Source organism: Tupaia chinensis, unplaced genomic scaffold, assembly GCF_000334495.1.
Source record: "Tupaia chinensis unplaced genomic scaffold, TupChi_1.0 Scaffold000360_1, whole genome shotgun sequence".
Classification (NCBI taxonomy): domain Eukaryota; kingdom Metazoa; phylum Chordata; class Mammalia; order Scandentia; family Tupaiidae; genus Tupaia; species Tupaia belangeri.
In genome coordinates, this window is record NW_006159856.1 from 771119 (window position 1) to 783548 (window position 12430).

A 12430-nucleotide genomic window follows, 5' to 3' on the forward strand; every position below is an offset into this window, starting at 1 on the left:
TGGGGGGGAGGAAGGTATGGAGGGCAACCATGGATGCCAGGGAAAAAGGGGGGAGAAGGTGGGACATAGCAGAGGGTGGAGGATGGGGAATCAGGGATGGCAAGACAAAGGGCAAGGTATGCAGGACGTAAGAATTGGAAAATTATTTGCTGAGAACATATATGTGGATGTACTTGATTGAGACAATGCACAGTGTATTTTGGATGGAAAATTCATTTGTGTGTTGTAATGGTGTAAAGTGAATTAATAAATTAAAAAAGAGAATGTAAAAAAAAAGAAAAGAAAAAAAAAAGTTTTTCAAACTAAGGAGTCAGAGTCAGAGCTAACCCCACCACACACCCACACTGGGCCAACATCAGCTGGCCAGGGCCAGCAGGGATGCAAGGTCACTGGTAACCTGGCATGGTGATCACCAGCATTGAACACAAACTCACCTCAGTCCCAGCTTTGGAGCCCACCCTCACAGGATAGGGCTTTACACAGTCATCTGTCAGCTCAATGACCCTCCCTAATCCCACCAACCCCAACAGCCCCCAGTAGCCACCCTCTAAGAGGGCACAGGCAGCTTCTACTCTCCCTTACTCACTGTGCACATCCCTAAGGAGCACACACACTTCCCTCGGCAAAGCCCCCTGGTTGCACAAAGCACACACGTAACCTGAGAGAAGCTATAGCAGCCACAGGACACCTAAAAAAAATCATAAAATATCTAGTATTGTATTCTTAAAACAAGCCAGAGTCCTTGGAGAGATGACTGATGCCAGGGCTGAAGCACGAAGAGGACAGATGAGGATGGATCAGGAGGGACGAGAAGAGAGGACGTACTCCAAAGATGAGGAAGGGCCCAATGGCAAACAGCAGATGGCGACGGGAATGGATTCTACTCCAGTGTCAAGTAAGAACCCAAGAATCCCTGCTGATGTGAATAATTAGGGGAAAAATCCAGCAAACGGAGGGGAGCTCCTCCTGACAGTAGAATGTCTATTAATAATACAGATGATGGACACTTTTTAAAACCACCACTCGACAAACACCTCAATATAAGAGTGTCAGGGAAGAATCTGACCAAGCATGATGTGATCAAGTACCCCATGACCAAGCAACACTACTGCCATGTCACACCGATGCTGCTGTCCTGATTTTGATCACTGTCCTGTGGTTATATGGCACACGAACATTTGGAGGATTTACGTGCCCCTAAACAAAAATGGCTAAATAATTGTGAGATAGCCATACTCTGCTATAATTCACAGTTTAAAATAAAATAGTGTTTGCGAAGAGCTCGCCGTGGCACTCGTTCAGTGGAAAAGTACATGCACAGTGCAAAGCACAGAGCATGCTGTTGGCATCAAAACAAGCTCATGCATGCCTGGAAAAGCACTGCAGCATTATCTTAGTTGTTTTATACTGCTATAACAGAATACCACAGGCCATAATTTATAAAGAAAAAAATATTTCTCACAGTCCTTGAGGCCAGAAAGTCCAATATCAAGATGCCAGTAAGCAGAAGGGCAAAAGCGTACATGTAAGAGAGGGCAGAAGGAGGCCAAGCTCATCCTTTTATCAGGAACTCACTCTCCTGATAATAGCATTTATCCATTCATGAGAACAGAGCTCTCAAGACTAAGCACCTCTTAAAAGTGTTATTTCCCAATACTAATACATTGGGGATTGTTTCTAACACATGAACTTTACGGGACACATTCAAATCACAGCGTGCATGGAAATGACTGCTTGAGCAGATCCCTCCTAGAAGCCAGGGAGATGGGACATGAGTGCTGGGCAGAAGAGGATGTGACCCTAGTGCAGAACGTGGATTTCCTTCAAGGAGAAAGAAGGCGTGTTATTCAGGTAGTTACTAAAATATTAGGACATATTCAAATTCAAGTGCATTCACTTCTAGGGATGTTGTAACAAAGTACCACAAAGTGAGGGGGCTTAAAATAACAGAAATTTACTCCCTCACGGTTCTGGAGACCAAAAGTCCTCTAATTCCTAGGATCCCTGGTATTCCTGGCTTGCATCTATATCATGGCCCTCTCCTTCTCCGTCATCATAGGCCTTCTTCCCAGTTTCTCCTCTAATAAGGAAGCCAGCAATTAGGCCTGCCCTAATCAGGGATGATTTCACATTAATTTACATCTTATTTATATCTGCAAAGACCCTATTTCCAAATAAGATCCCATTCCTTGGTACCAGAGGTCAGGACATGAAAGTAACTCAATTCAACCCACAATGCCAAGCCAGTCTCCCGCTATAAGACGATGAATGATCACGATACAAATGCTATGGTCACAGGATGTATTGTGCAGCTTGCCCCTGCATGAAGAGCCCCTGGCCGAGTCCAGAGATGGAGCAGTTCGGGACTGGAGGAAATGTAGACTGCAGCCAGGGAAGGCAAGAGATAAACAAAACAATGACAGATGGTGGCAGTGAGAAGAAAATCAGCAGGATTCCATTGGTGTCAGGGAGGCCTGCTTAGAGGAACGATCAGAAAAGTCCCTCTGAGGGGAGACACTGAAGCCAAGACTGAAAGCTAAGCAAGAGACACCTGGAGAAGAGGGAGACAAAGGCCTGGACTGGTGGGATAGGAGTCCTTCGAGTGCCTCAGTGGGTGTACAGTAGCTATGGAAAAGTGAGAAGATCCTGGTTCCAGGTGCTGCAACTAACGACTTTGCCAAGAGGTGAGGGGGAGCACAGAGAAGGAGGACGATGCCATAGCAAGAACAAAGAAAGGACCATGCAGTTTGGGCTCTCTGGTGCCTGAGGAAACACAGCGGATCTCCAACACCCACCACCCACTCCTGGAACAAAAGACTCTGGTCCCCTGCATAGAAAACAGCCCTGATCCTAGGCTGGCAGGTATGGCATGGTGGTTAAAGGCACTGAATTCCCACATGGCCAACCACAGCTCGAGTCCCGGACCTGGTGGCTTGCTTTCTCCCTTTTCCTTTCTCTCTCTGTCTGTCTCTGATCGATTTGAATAATAATAACAAATGGAATAAATAAATAAATCTTAAAAAAAAAAAAAAAGAAAAGAAAAGAAAAGAAAAGAAAGAAAGAAAGAAAACAGTCCTGTTCCCATGCACTCATTCCAGAGGGCCTCCCTGACCCAGGGACACTTTCTCCCATGCAAAGTGAAGCCCTTTCAGAGGACAGGCTATAATGAACTTACATCCAGTTTTCCTACAATCAGTAGTTCAAAGTCACAACCTTGCTTCCAAAGGCTATGGCTCTTTCTGCTGCCAAGCCAGTAAATGACAACCAGTTTCTTCTCTCCCACGCCTCCCACTTCTCTTCCACCACCTGGTTCAAGCCTGACCTGCCAGGCCTGTGTGACTGTGGAGGCCTAAGCCATTCCTTATGGTCCACCTCACAATCCCTAACCTGACATCAACAGAAAGTGGATCTGAACACTCCAACAACCAGAATGTCTTTCTGTGGCTCCCAGGACAGTGGCCAAAACCCTCACCAGGCCCCCAGGTCCTTCCCACCCACTAATTTCTCTCATCCCCCAGTCTGGTCACACAGGTGCCCTCCAGCCCCTAGAACATCAAGCACAGAGCAGGCACTTCACAACAGCCATACAGGTCGCGCCCTCGACACAGGCACAGCTCCAACTCAGATGCTCGCTCAACTTGGGCAGTGACCAAAGCCTCTTAGCTGGTTGCTCTGGCTACTCGCATTCTCTGGGAATCCACTCTCCAGAAAGGCACCAAAGTGGGTTCTGCTTTTCTGGTTTTTAATTCATGTTTATTAACATGGAGTCAGATATAGCATTGAAACCATGAACTAGTTTTCTTGTAACTATCAGGACAAAGTTCCACAAAGCGGGTGGCTTAGAACAACAGAAATACATTATCTCACAGTCTTGGAAACCGAGGTGGCAGCAGGGCTGTGCCCCTGCACCAGCTCCAGGAAAGCACATTCAAACCTCTCTTCTGGCTTGTGTCAACATCACCCCTACCTTCCCACAGTGCTCTCCCTGTGTCTTTGCATCCCCCTCCCCTTTTCACAAGGACACCAATCATTTTGGACTAGAGTCCACCCTAATCAATAGACCTCTAAAGAAATGACATTTGGGGAACCAGCAGTTAGCGTAATGGCTATGTCGCTGGACTCTCATGTAGCTGATCACGGTTCGCGTCCCAAACCCGGTGGCTTAAAACTCACTCCGGGCACGTGTGTGTGCATGCCCAAGATCCCAAGAGGAGAATGGAAGAGAAGGGACTGCGGCATGGCCATCCCCCTGGGGGGTGATTTCTTGCTTTCTGTCTCTCTGATTCTGTCTGGCGAGCGCATGCGCCCTATAGCAAAAACCTCTCCAAAAAAAAAAGAAATGACATCTGCAATGACATCTGCAATGGCCTTATTTCCAAATAAGGTCATATTCTAAGGTACAGGAGCATTAGGACTTCAATGTGAATTTGGGGAGGCAGAACTCTAGCAAGCTATTTTTTTATTTCACCACGGCAATAATATGCACAGTGATGTTGATTTAAAACAATTCTGTGTATTCTTTTTTTAAAATTTTTGAGTTTATTAATCCTCTCATGAAAAACCCGCATAATCACTGCAGATAGTCACCGCAGAATCCTTCCTCCTTTGACGTTTTGCCAGCACCAACATTGGCCTTTGCAGTTCCCCCGACTTTCTTCATTCTGTCCTTGCGTTCCTTTCGCTGTTTTTTCGACGTCTTTTTCTTCTCGTTGAGGCCATGTCTTGCAAGTCTATATCTGGGTTGATTTTTCTTTGTATAGTCTAAAGACTCATAAATCATGCCAAAGCCAGTTGTCTTGCCACCACCAAAATGGGTTCTGAACCCAAACACAAAGATGACATCTGGTGTGGTCTTGGACACCTTTGCTCATTTTTCCCGAATTTCTGTCTTAGGTACTGTAGCCTTCCTGGGGTGAAGGACATCAATGACCATTTGTTTCCTCTGAAGTCGTCGGTTGGTCATGAATTTCCTGGTTTGGATAGTTACTGTGTCATTCGTGAGGGCGGTATATCCTCAAGCAGCCAGGGAGAAACCTACTGTGTACTTCTTAAATGCTAGGGAGCACCTGCCCCACCAGCTCCTATCCAGAGGACCTTTCCAGCCCTCCCATTCTGCACTTGTTTTGGGTGTTTATTTACATCAGCCTTTTTTTAAGTATTTCCATAGGGCAGGTGTGCTCACCAGATATAGTGAGTGAAAAAACACCCCAGGGGGATGATTACACTGCAATCCCTTCTCCTCCAGTCTTCTCAGGACTTTGGGCATGCATGAACATCCACCCAGCGTGTTTTCCAAGCCACCAGGTCCAGGAGTTGAACTACACAGTTAACCATGTGGGATCCAGAGCCTTAACCTCCATACCACCTGCTGACCCTACACCAACCTTTTTTCTTTGTTCATGATAGAATGCATGTACACATGAGAGTGAGACAGAAAGACAGAGAGGAGCCAGCAGGTAGAATTGTGACTAGGGTGCTAGATCCCACATGGCCGACCGTGCAGTTTGGATCCCACACCCAGGTGGCTTGACAACCACTCTGGGCACATGTATGTGTATGCCCAAAATCCCAAAAGAAGAATGGAGAAGGCAATGTGGTGTGACCATCCCCTCTGGGGACCTGCTTTATCATCACATCCTCCTCCCTCACATCTCTTTCTGGCGAGCACAGGTATCTCACAGCAAAAATTACAAGAGAGAAAAGCACCCTCCCACAGAGTTTGGCCATTCTGTAATCTCCCTCCTCCAGACCTTCAACCCCTCAGATCCTAGACACTCAAACATGTGCCTGGTATGTCATGGCTGAGTGGGCCCCTAGTGGGATTCAAACCATGGTCACCATGTAGGATCCAGCTTCTCTTCAGCAGTGCACTACCACTGCACCATGGAGCTAGCCTAACATCAACATTTAAACAGCACGTGTACACAGCCCTTCCCTAGCTGTTCCCTTTCACACATTACCTAGTGATCTAGTGACCATAAGGAGCATCGGGGTTTAGATCTTGCCAGTATATTCCCACACAAACTCCCCTACTCTGCCTCCCAATGGAGCTGCATGAAGATTTGGTTAGGTCATTGGTGACATTTTCATGTCACTATAAACAACATTCCCAATTAATCCATAGTGAGGTCTGTTCCCAGAAGTTAATAATCCTCTCTTTTTGTTTTTAATGCAAAGCTTCTGCCTAGTACACATTTCCCCTCCAAACTCTCCAACAGAACTATAAAATTCCTAGGAAGAAGCTTATTTTGGTCAAGGACAGTGGGATACCTTTCAGTCCCTTTGCTCCTGGAGCTCCCAGTCTTGTGCTCAGGATTGGCGGTGGTGCATCCTAAGGTGCATTTCACACAGCACCTTAGGCATCCCGAGAGGGGATACACATGAAAACTGAACTTCTCCTCCGCTCCCCACTGCTATAGTACGCCTACACTTCCAACACCTGCCTGGCTTTCAGGGTCTTCCTAACCTACAGAGCAAGCCCTTTGGGTCTTACAGACTTTGGCATCACTGCCGAGCATTTTCTGCCCTCCTCTCCCCAGTCTGTTTCTGCAATTGCTCCTGGACTGGTGCTTCTGAGCCCATCAATCTATCTCCTCCTGTTCTCCACTCTTTTTGTTGCTGCTGTTCTGCTTTCTAGGATTTGTCCTCAACATCATCTTCCAATCTTTCTAAAGAAATTTTATTTCTACCACTATATCCTCTATAAGCTTCGAGAACTCCTTCTTCTCTGAATACTCCTGCTTTACAATAAAACCTCCATTCTCTCTTTTCTCTCTAAGGTTCTATATTATAGGGTTATATATTGCATGGGTTTTTTAAAATTATTTTTGGGGGCCAGCAGGTGGCATGGTGGCTAAGGCACTTGACTCCCACATGGCTGACCTCAGTTCAAGTCCTGGACCTGGTGGCTTGTTTCCTCTCTTTCTCTGTCTGTGGTGAGCTCATGTGCTCTATAGGCAATTAAAAAATAATAATAAATAAAATTAAATAAATATTTTTATTTAACTTATTTATTTTAATTTTATCAGAGAGGGGCAGAGTAAGAGAAAAAGTGAGAAAGCAAGCCACCAGGTCTGGGACTTGAACCATGGTCAGCCATGTGGGAGTCCAGCGCCCCTAGCCACCACACCACCTGCCAGCCCCAAGAATTATTTTTAAAAAGTAAAAAAAAAAAAAAAATTAATTTTTCAATTATTTCTTCAGAGCCAAAAAATAGCACAGTGGTAAAACATGCAGGTTGACATCCAGAAACCTCCCTGAGTACATGAGGCACACATGTGCCCATGATGCAGGGCTGGCTAAGGCAGAAGGTGGATCTCAGCATCAAGATCCTGTAGGGGATAGCTGTTGCTCTCTCTCTCACACTCATAGAAGAATAAATAAAAATCTTAACAAAAAATTATTTCTTTGAGGCCCAGCCTCAGTGCAATACAGATAATGCCACCATATGGGAGGCTGGAAGCCACATGGGAGGCCCAGATTTGGTTCCCCAGTCAATCTGAACATGCCAGGTACAGTTGCACACACCTGTGATCCTAGCTAACTGGATGGCTGGGGACAAGAAGACTGCAACACAGATCTGGCAAAAATACTTACCTGTGTCTTCTCCCCTCCCCCTTCTCTCTCTCTCTCATAAAAGAAAAAACAATTATTTCCTCTTGTCCCTGCACTGTTTTATCTCAGCTCCCCAGGTCTGCTCTGCTTTTTTGATCTTTGCTTTCGGGATGGAAGTTTCCTCTGATGTTTGCCATTCTGGCTCTCACGCTGAGAGAGAGAAGCTATCGGCCATGCCCACTCACTGCACAGGCACCTAGAGTTTTCCAGGGCCATGTCCCCCTTTGAGTGACAAAAGAACTCATCCTGGCATCTCACCAGCAGGCCACCTGACACTAGGGAAAAGTCAGTAGGATCTGGAGAATAACTGAATCTGTGTAGACAACCAGGTTCCAGAGTGGCACAGCCTAGGAGGGATGATCAAGCCTTCTCTAAGCAGCAGCCTCTCTCCAACTCCTCTGTCCCAGGAAGGAATCCAGGGAACTCTACCCAGACTCCATCACTGGCTGCAAATCGGGCACCAAGTTCAAATCCTAACTTTGGGCGAGGCATTTCACTTCCTCCATTCTGGTCCCTAAAAGCATGAGATGGAGAGCACAACTTTACCTCCTTAAAAAGTTTTCTGTGCAGCGAAATGAGAGTGCCTAAAGCACTCAGTCCAGCTAACAAGTGTTTCCTAGAAACAGGAATTAGAAGGTCAAAGCCCTTCCCATTCTATAACACAATGCCGTCAGGTTCCTAGGGTAGTTTTAAGAGAAAAAGGCAACTGAGTTAACCAGCACTGTTAAACTGTGTACATCCCAAATTCAAGGTGCACCACACAGGTTCGCAACCCTGTGGTAACATGATGGCTCCCAACTCCAAGTTCTCTGAGTTTACTTTTTCTAAAGAGGTTTTTGCCCTAGGGCATGTGCGCTCACTGGGGAGAGAGAGACAGACACAGTGAAAGGGACCGTGAGAAATCGTCCCCTACTCTTCCATTCTCCCAGGATCTTGGGCACACAAGGACAAGCACCTAGTGTGATTTTCAAGCTACCACGTCCTGACCTCAAATCTCAGTGGACCATGTGGGAGTCTGGAGACGTAACCACTATACATCTGCTGGTCCCATGAGTTTTCTTTTTAATTTAGTTTTCTCTTAAAAGCACTTGAGGATGAAGACAGCAGGTGGTATGGTGGTTAAAAGCGCTGGACTCCCACATGGTTAACCATGGTTCAAGTCCTAGACCTGGTGGCTTCCTTTCTCACTTTCCCTCTCTCTCTGTCTCTCTCTGGTCAAACTAGAAAATAATAATTAATAAAGTTAAAGTAAAAATTTAAAAAAAAAAAAAAAAAAAAGGATTTGAGGACAGCAGATGGCACGGTGGTTAAGGTGCTAGACTCCCACATGGTTAACCATGGTTCAAGTCCTAGACCTGGTGGCTTCCTTTCTCACTTTCCCTCTCTCTGTCTCACTTTGTCTCTCTCTTGAGAGCATACACACCCTATGGCAAAAAAAAAAAAAAAAAACCTACACTTGAATAAGTCATAACCTGGTTTCACATTAGTTTATTAACTAGTGATGGTAAGTGTGATGGTTTCAGAACATGTCTGAAGAGTCTCTGACACTCCTTCCATGAAAAGGTAGAGTCTAAGGCCAGCAGGTGGCACAGAGGTCAAGGCACTGAATCCCACATGGCTGACTGCGTGGTTCAAGTCCCAGACCTAGCAGCTTCTAAGTCACACTGGGCACGTGTAATTTTTTTCTCAAAATCTCAAGAGAAGACTGGAGGAGAAGGGATTGTGGTATGGCTATCTCCCTGGGGGATTATTTCTCACTTTGCCTCCCTCTTTCGCTCTCTCTCTGTGTCTCTCTGGTGAGTGCACAGACCCTATAACAAAAACTTAATAAAATAAAACTTAAAAAAAGAGAAAGAGAAGAAAGAAAAAAAAAGGTAGAGTCTTAGTTCCTACCTTGAATGGATAGAGGCTAAGTGACTTCTGGGATTAAAGTGGAAGATGCCACAACCACCTGGCTCTCTTTTGAGATGTACCCCAAAAAAGGACCAGCAGTTGGTGTAATGGCTATGTCACTGGACTCCCATGTGGTCAACCGCAGTTCAAATCCAGACTCCGGTGGCTTAAACTCACGCTGGGCGCATATGCATATGCACACCCGGGAGGAGAATGGAAGAGAAGGGATTACCATGTGGCCATCCCGTCACCTCCGGGGGGGGGGGGGCGTGGCCATTCCCTCTGGGGAGTGATTTCTCATTTTCTATCTCTCTGTTTCTGTCTTTCTGGTGAGCACACATGCCCTATAGCAAAAACTTCTCAAAAAAAAAAAAGAAAGAAAGAAAGAGAGATGTACCCCAAAGGGACCATGCTGGGAGATGGGAGATCACATGACGAGACAGCCCAAGAAGCCCTGTTTGTTCAAGTGTTCTCAGTCCAAACACCAGATGTAGGAACGAGGATGCCCACAGAGGGAGGCTCCAGCCACAGTCCTCATCTCATTAACCTTCATGAGACTTCCCCACAGCACGGGCTACCTGGCTGAGCTGCTTCAGAAATCCAGATGCCAGAAATCACAAGCCATAGTCAATGATTACTATTGCTTGCAGTCACTAATTTTGAAGGTAATTTGTTACACTGCCACAATGAAAAAATAAAAAATAAATAAAAACACCAAAAACAGTGCCACTTAGAGAATGGAGCCAAATATCCCCTCTTGCCAATGAAACCAGTCATAATCACACCTCCACCACGCAGAGGCTGGGAGGAGGGGCGACCTGGCCGTATCTCCATGCTCAGCACAAGCTACACAGTGAAGTTATCGCAGACCACTGAAATCCCTTGGCTGTTCACATCTGTCAGTCACTGATCAGCTATAGGGTGCAACTCCATTTCAGGGGTTTCAGATCTTCCCTTATAGGTCACACTTAGGGCACATACTTAATGATTTCAGAAACGTCTAAGGTAAAGCATGTACTGCTACCATAAAGCTGGTGCCACTGATAAACTATACACATACATGACTTCTGAGGTAGTCTTGAGAAGCCCTTCCAAAACAAAGTAAGAAAAAACAACATGAACCGCCTGTCCTAACTAATCACCATCCTGCTAATATTAAAACTCACAACTAATTGGTTTGGATAGCAGGATATTTCATTTAAAAATGTACAGGAAAGGGAAGCAGCAGTTAGCGTAATGGCTATGTCGCTGGACTCCCACGTAGTCGACCACGGTTCGCGTCCTGGACCCAGTGGCTTAGAACTCATACCAGGCGCGTGTGCGTGCGTGCCCAAGATCCCGAGAGGAGAATGGAGGAGAAGGGATTGCGGCATGACCATCCCCCCTGGGGAGTGATTTCTCGCTTTCTGTCTCTATGTCTCTCTCTGTCTGGCGAGCGTGCGCGCCCTATAGCGAAAACCTTTCCAAAAAAAAAATGTACAGGAAAGACAATATGATTAATTAATATAATTCAATATCTCAACCGGCTAAAGAAAAAAATCATATCAAGAGATGCAAAAAAAAAAAAAAAAAAAAAAGCATTCAACAAAATCTAACACCCATTCATGACAAAAACTCTCAGCAAACAGGAGTAGAGGGTTCTATGGTTTGAATGATAGTCCCTCCAAAATCCAGGTGTTGCCAATGTAATAGTATTAAGATACGGTGACTTTAAGAGAAGTCTGGCCTCTGAGGGCTCCTCCCTGTGAACAGTATTAAGGTCCTTATTAAAGAGGCTTTTCTACAAATTGCCCTTTTGTCTTCCACAATGTGACGCATGATCAGGCAGCAACAAGGTGACATCTTGGAAGTGGGGAATGGGCTCTCATCAGACACCAAACTTGACAACAACATTACTTTGGACTTCCCAGCCTCTAGAACTGACAAAATTTCTATTCTTTGAAGTTATCTAGGCTTAGAAATTTTATTATAGCAATGAAAACAGACTAAACAGGGCCAGTCCCACAGCCTAGTGATTAAGGGATCTGGATTCCACATGGCTTACCATAGTTTGAATCCTAGCCCTAACAGCTTGAAGAAAAACACCAGGTACATGTGCATATGTACCCCAAATCCCAACAGAAAGGAGAAATGGGGAAGGGATTGCAGCATGACCATGCCCCACTGGGGGGTGCTTTGTCTTTCTCTTGCTCACTCTCTCACTCTGGTGAATGCACGCGCCCTCTGGCAATTAAAAAAAAAAAAAAAAGAACAACAACAGACTAAGATAGAGGGAAACTTCTCCAACTTGATAAAGAATACAGGCCCAGCTCCATGGTGTAACAGTAATGCACAGCTCAAGAGAATCTAGATCCTAGGGACCAGCAGTTAGCGTAATGGCTATGTCACTGGACTCCCACATAGTCGACCATGGTTCGAGTCCTGAACCTGGTGGCTTAAACTTGCACTGGGCGCATGTGCGTGCGTGCCCAAGATCCCAAGAGGAGAATGGAGGAGAAGGGATTGTGGCGTGGCCATCCCCCCTGGGGGGTGATTTCTTGCTTTCTGTCTCTCTGTCTCTCTCTGTCTGTCTGGCAAGTGCACACACCCTATAGCAAAAACCTCTCCAAAAAAAAAAAGAAAGTTCACTGGGGCCAGTAGGTGGCGAGGTGGTTAAAGGTGCTGGACTACCACGTGGCCAACTATGGTTCCAGTGGCTTACTTTTCCTCTCTCTCTCTCTCTGTCTCTCTCTGGAAAATAATAATAATAAATAAAGTTAAATAACTCTTTAAGAAGAAAGAAAGCTCACTAGCAAGAGGCACACAGAAAGCTCACTAGATGCCCTCTTTAATCATGGAGCTGATCATGTGCCTAAGATCTCTACCCTTAATTTTGCCCTTAAAAATGCGTGTATGGATGGGACCAGCAGTTAGCATAATGGCT

The 12430-nt window shown here is 45.7% G+C and overlaps 1 protein-coding gene and 1 pseudogene across 6 annotated transcripts in view; both read right to left on the minus strand.

The window, feature by feature from the left end:
* FAM53A (family with sequence similarity 53 member A) overlaps positions 1 to 12430 on the minus strand; it is an 88359-nt gene that overhangs the window by 64030 nt on the left and 11899 nt on the right. Inside the window, exon 1 of one of the 6 annotated variants that reach the window (XM_006152887.1) lies at positions 8161 to 8214. The exons of the other annotated variants lie outside the window; for them this stretch is intronic. The gene's annotated coding sequence lies outside the window, so the exon portion shown is untranslated. Of the gene's footprint in view, positions 1 to 8160; positions 8215 to 12430 lie in introns of those variants that run through there. 6 annotated transcript variants of the gene reach the window in all.
* LOC106735348 (40S ribosomal protein S24 pseudogene) lies at positions 4555 to 4990 on the minus strand (annotated as a pseudogene).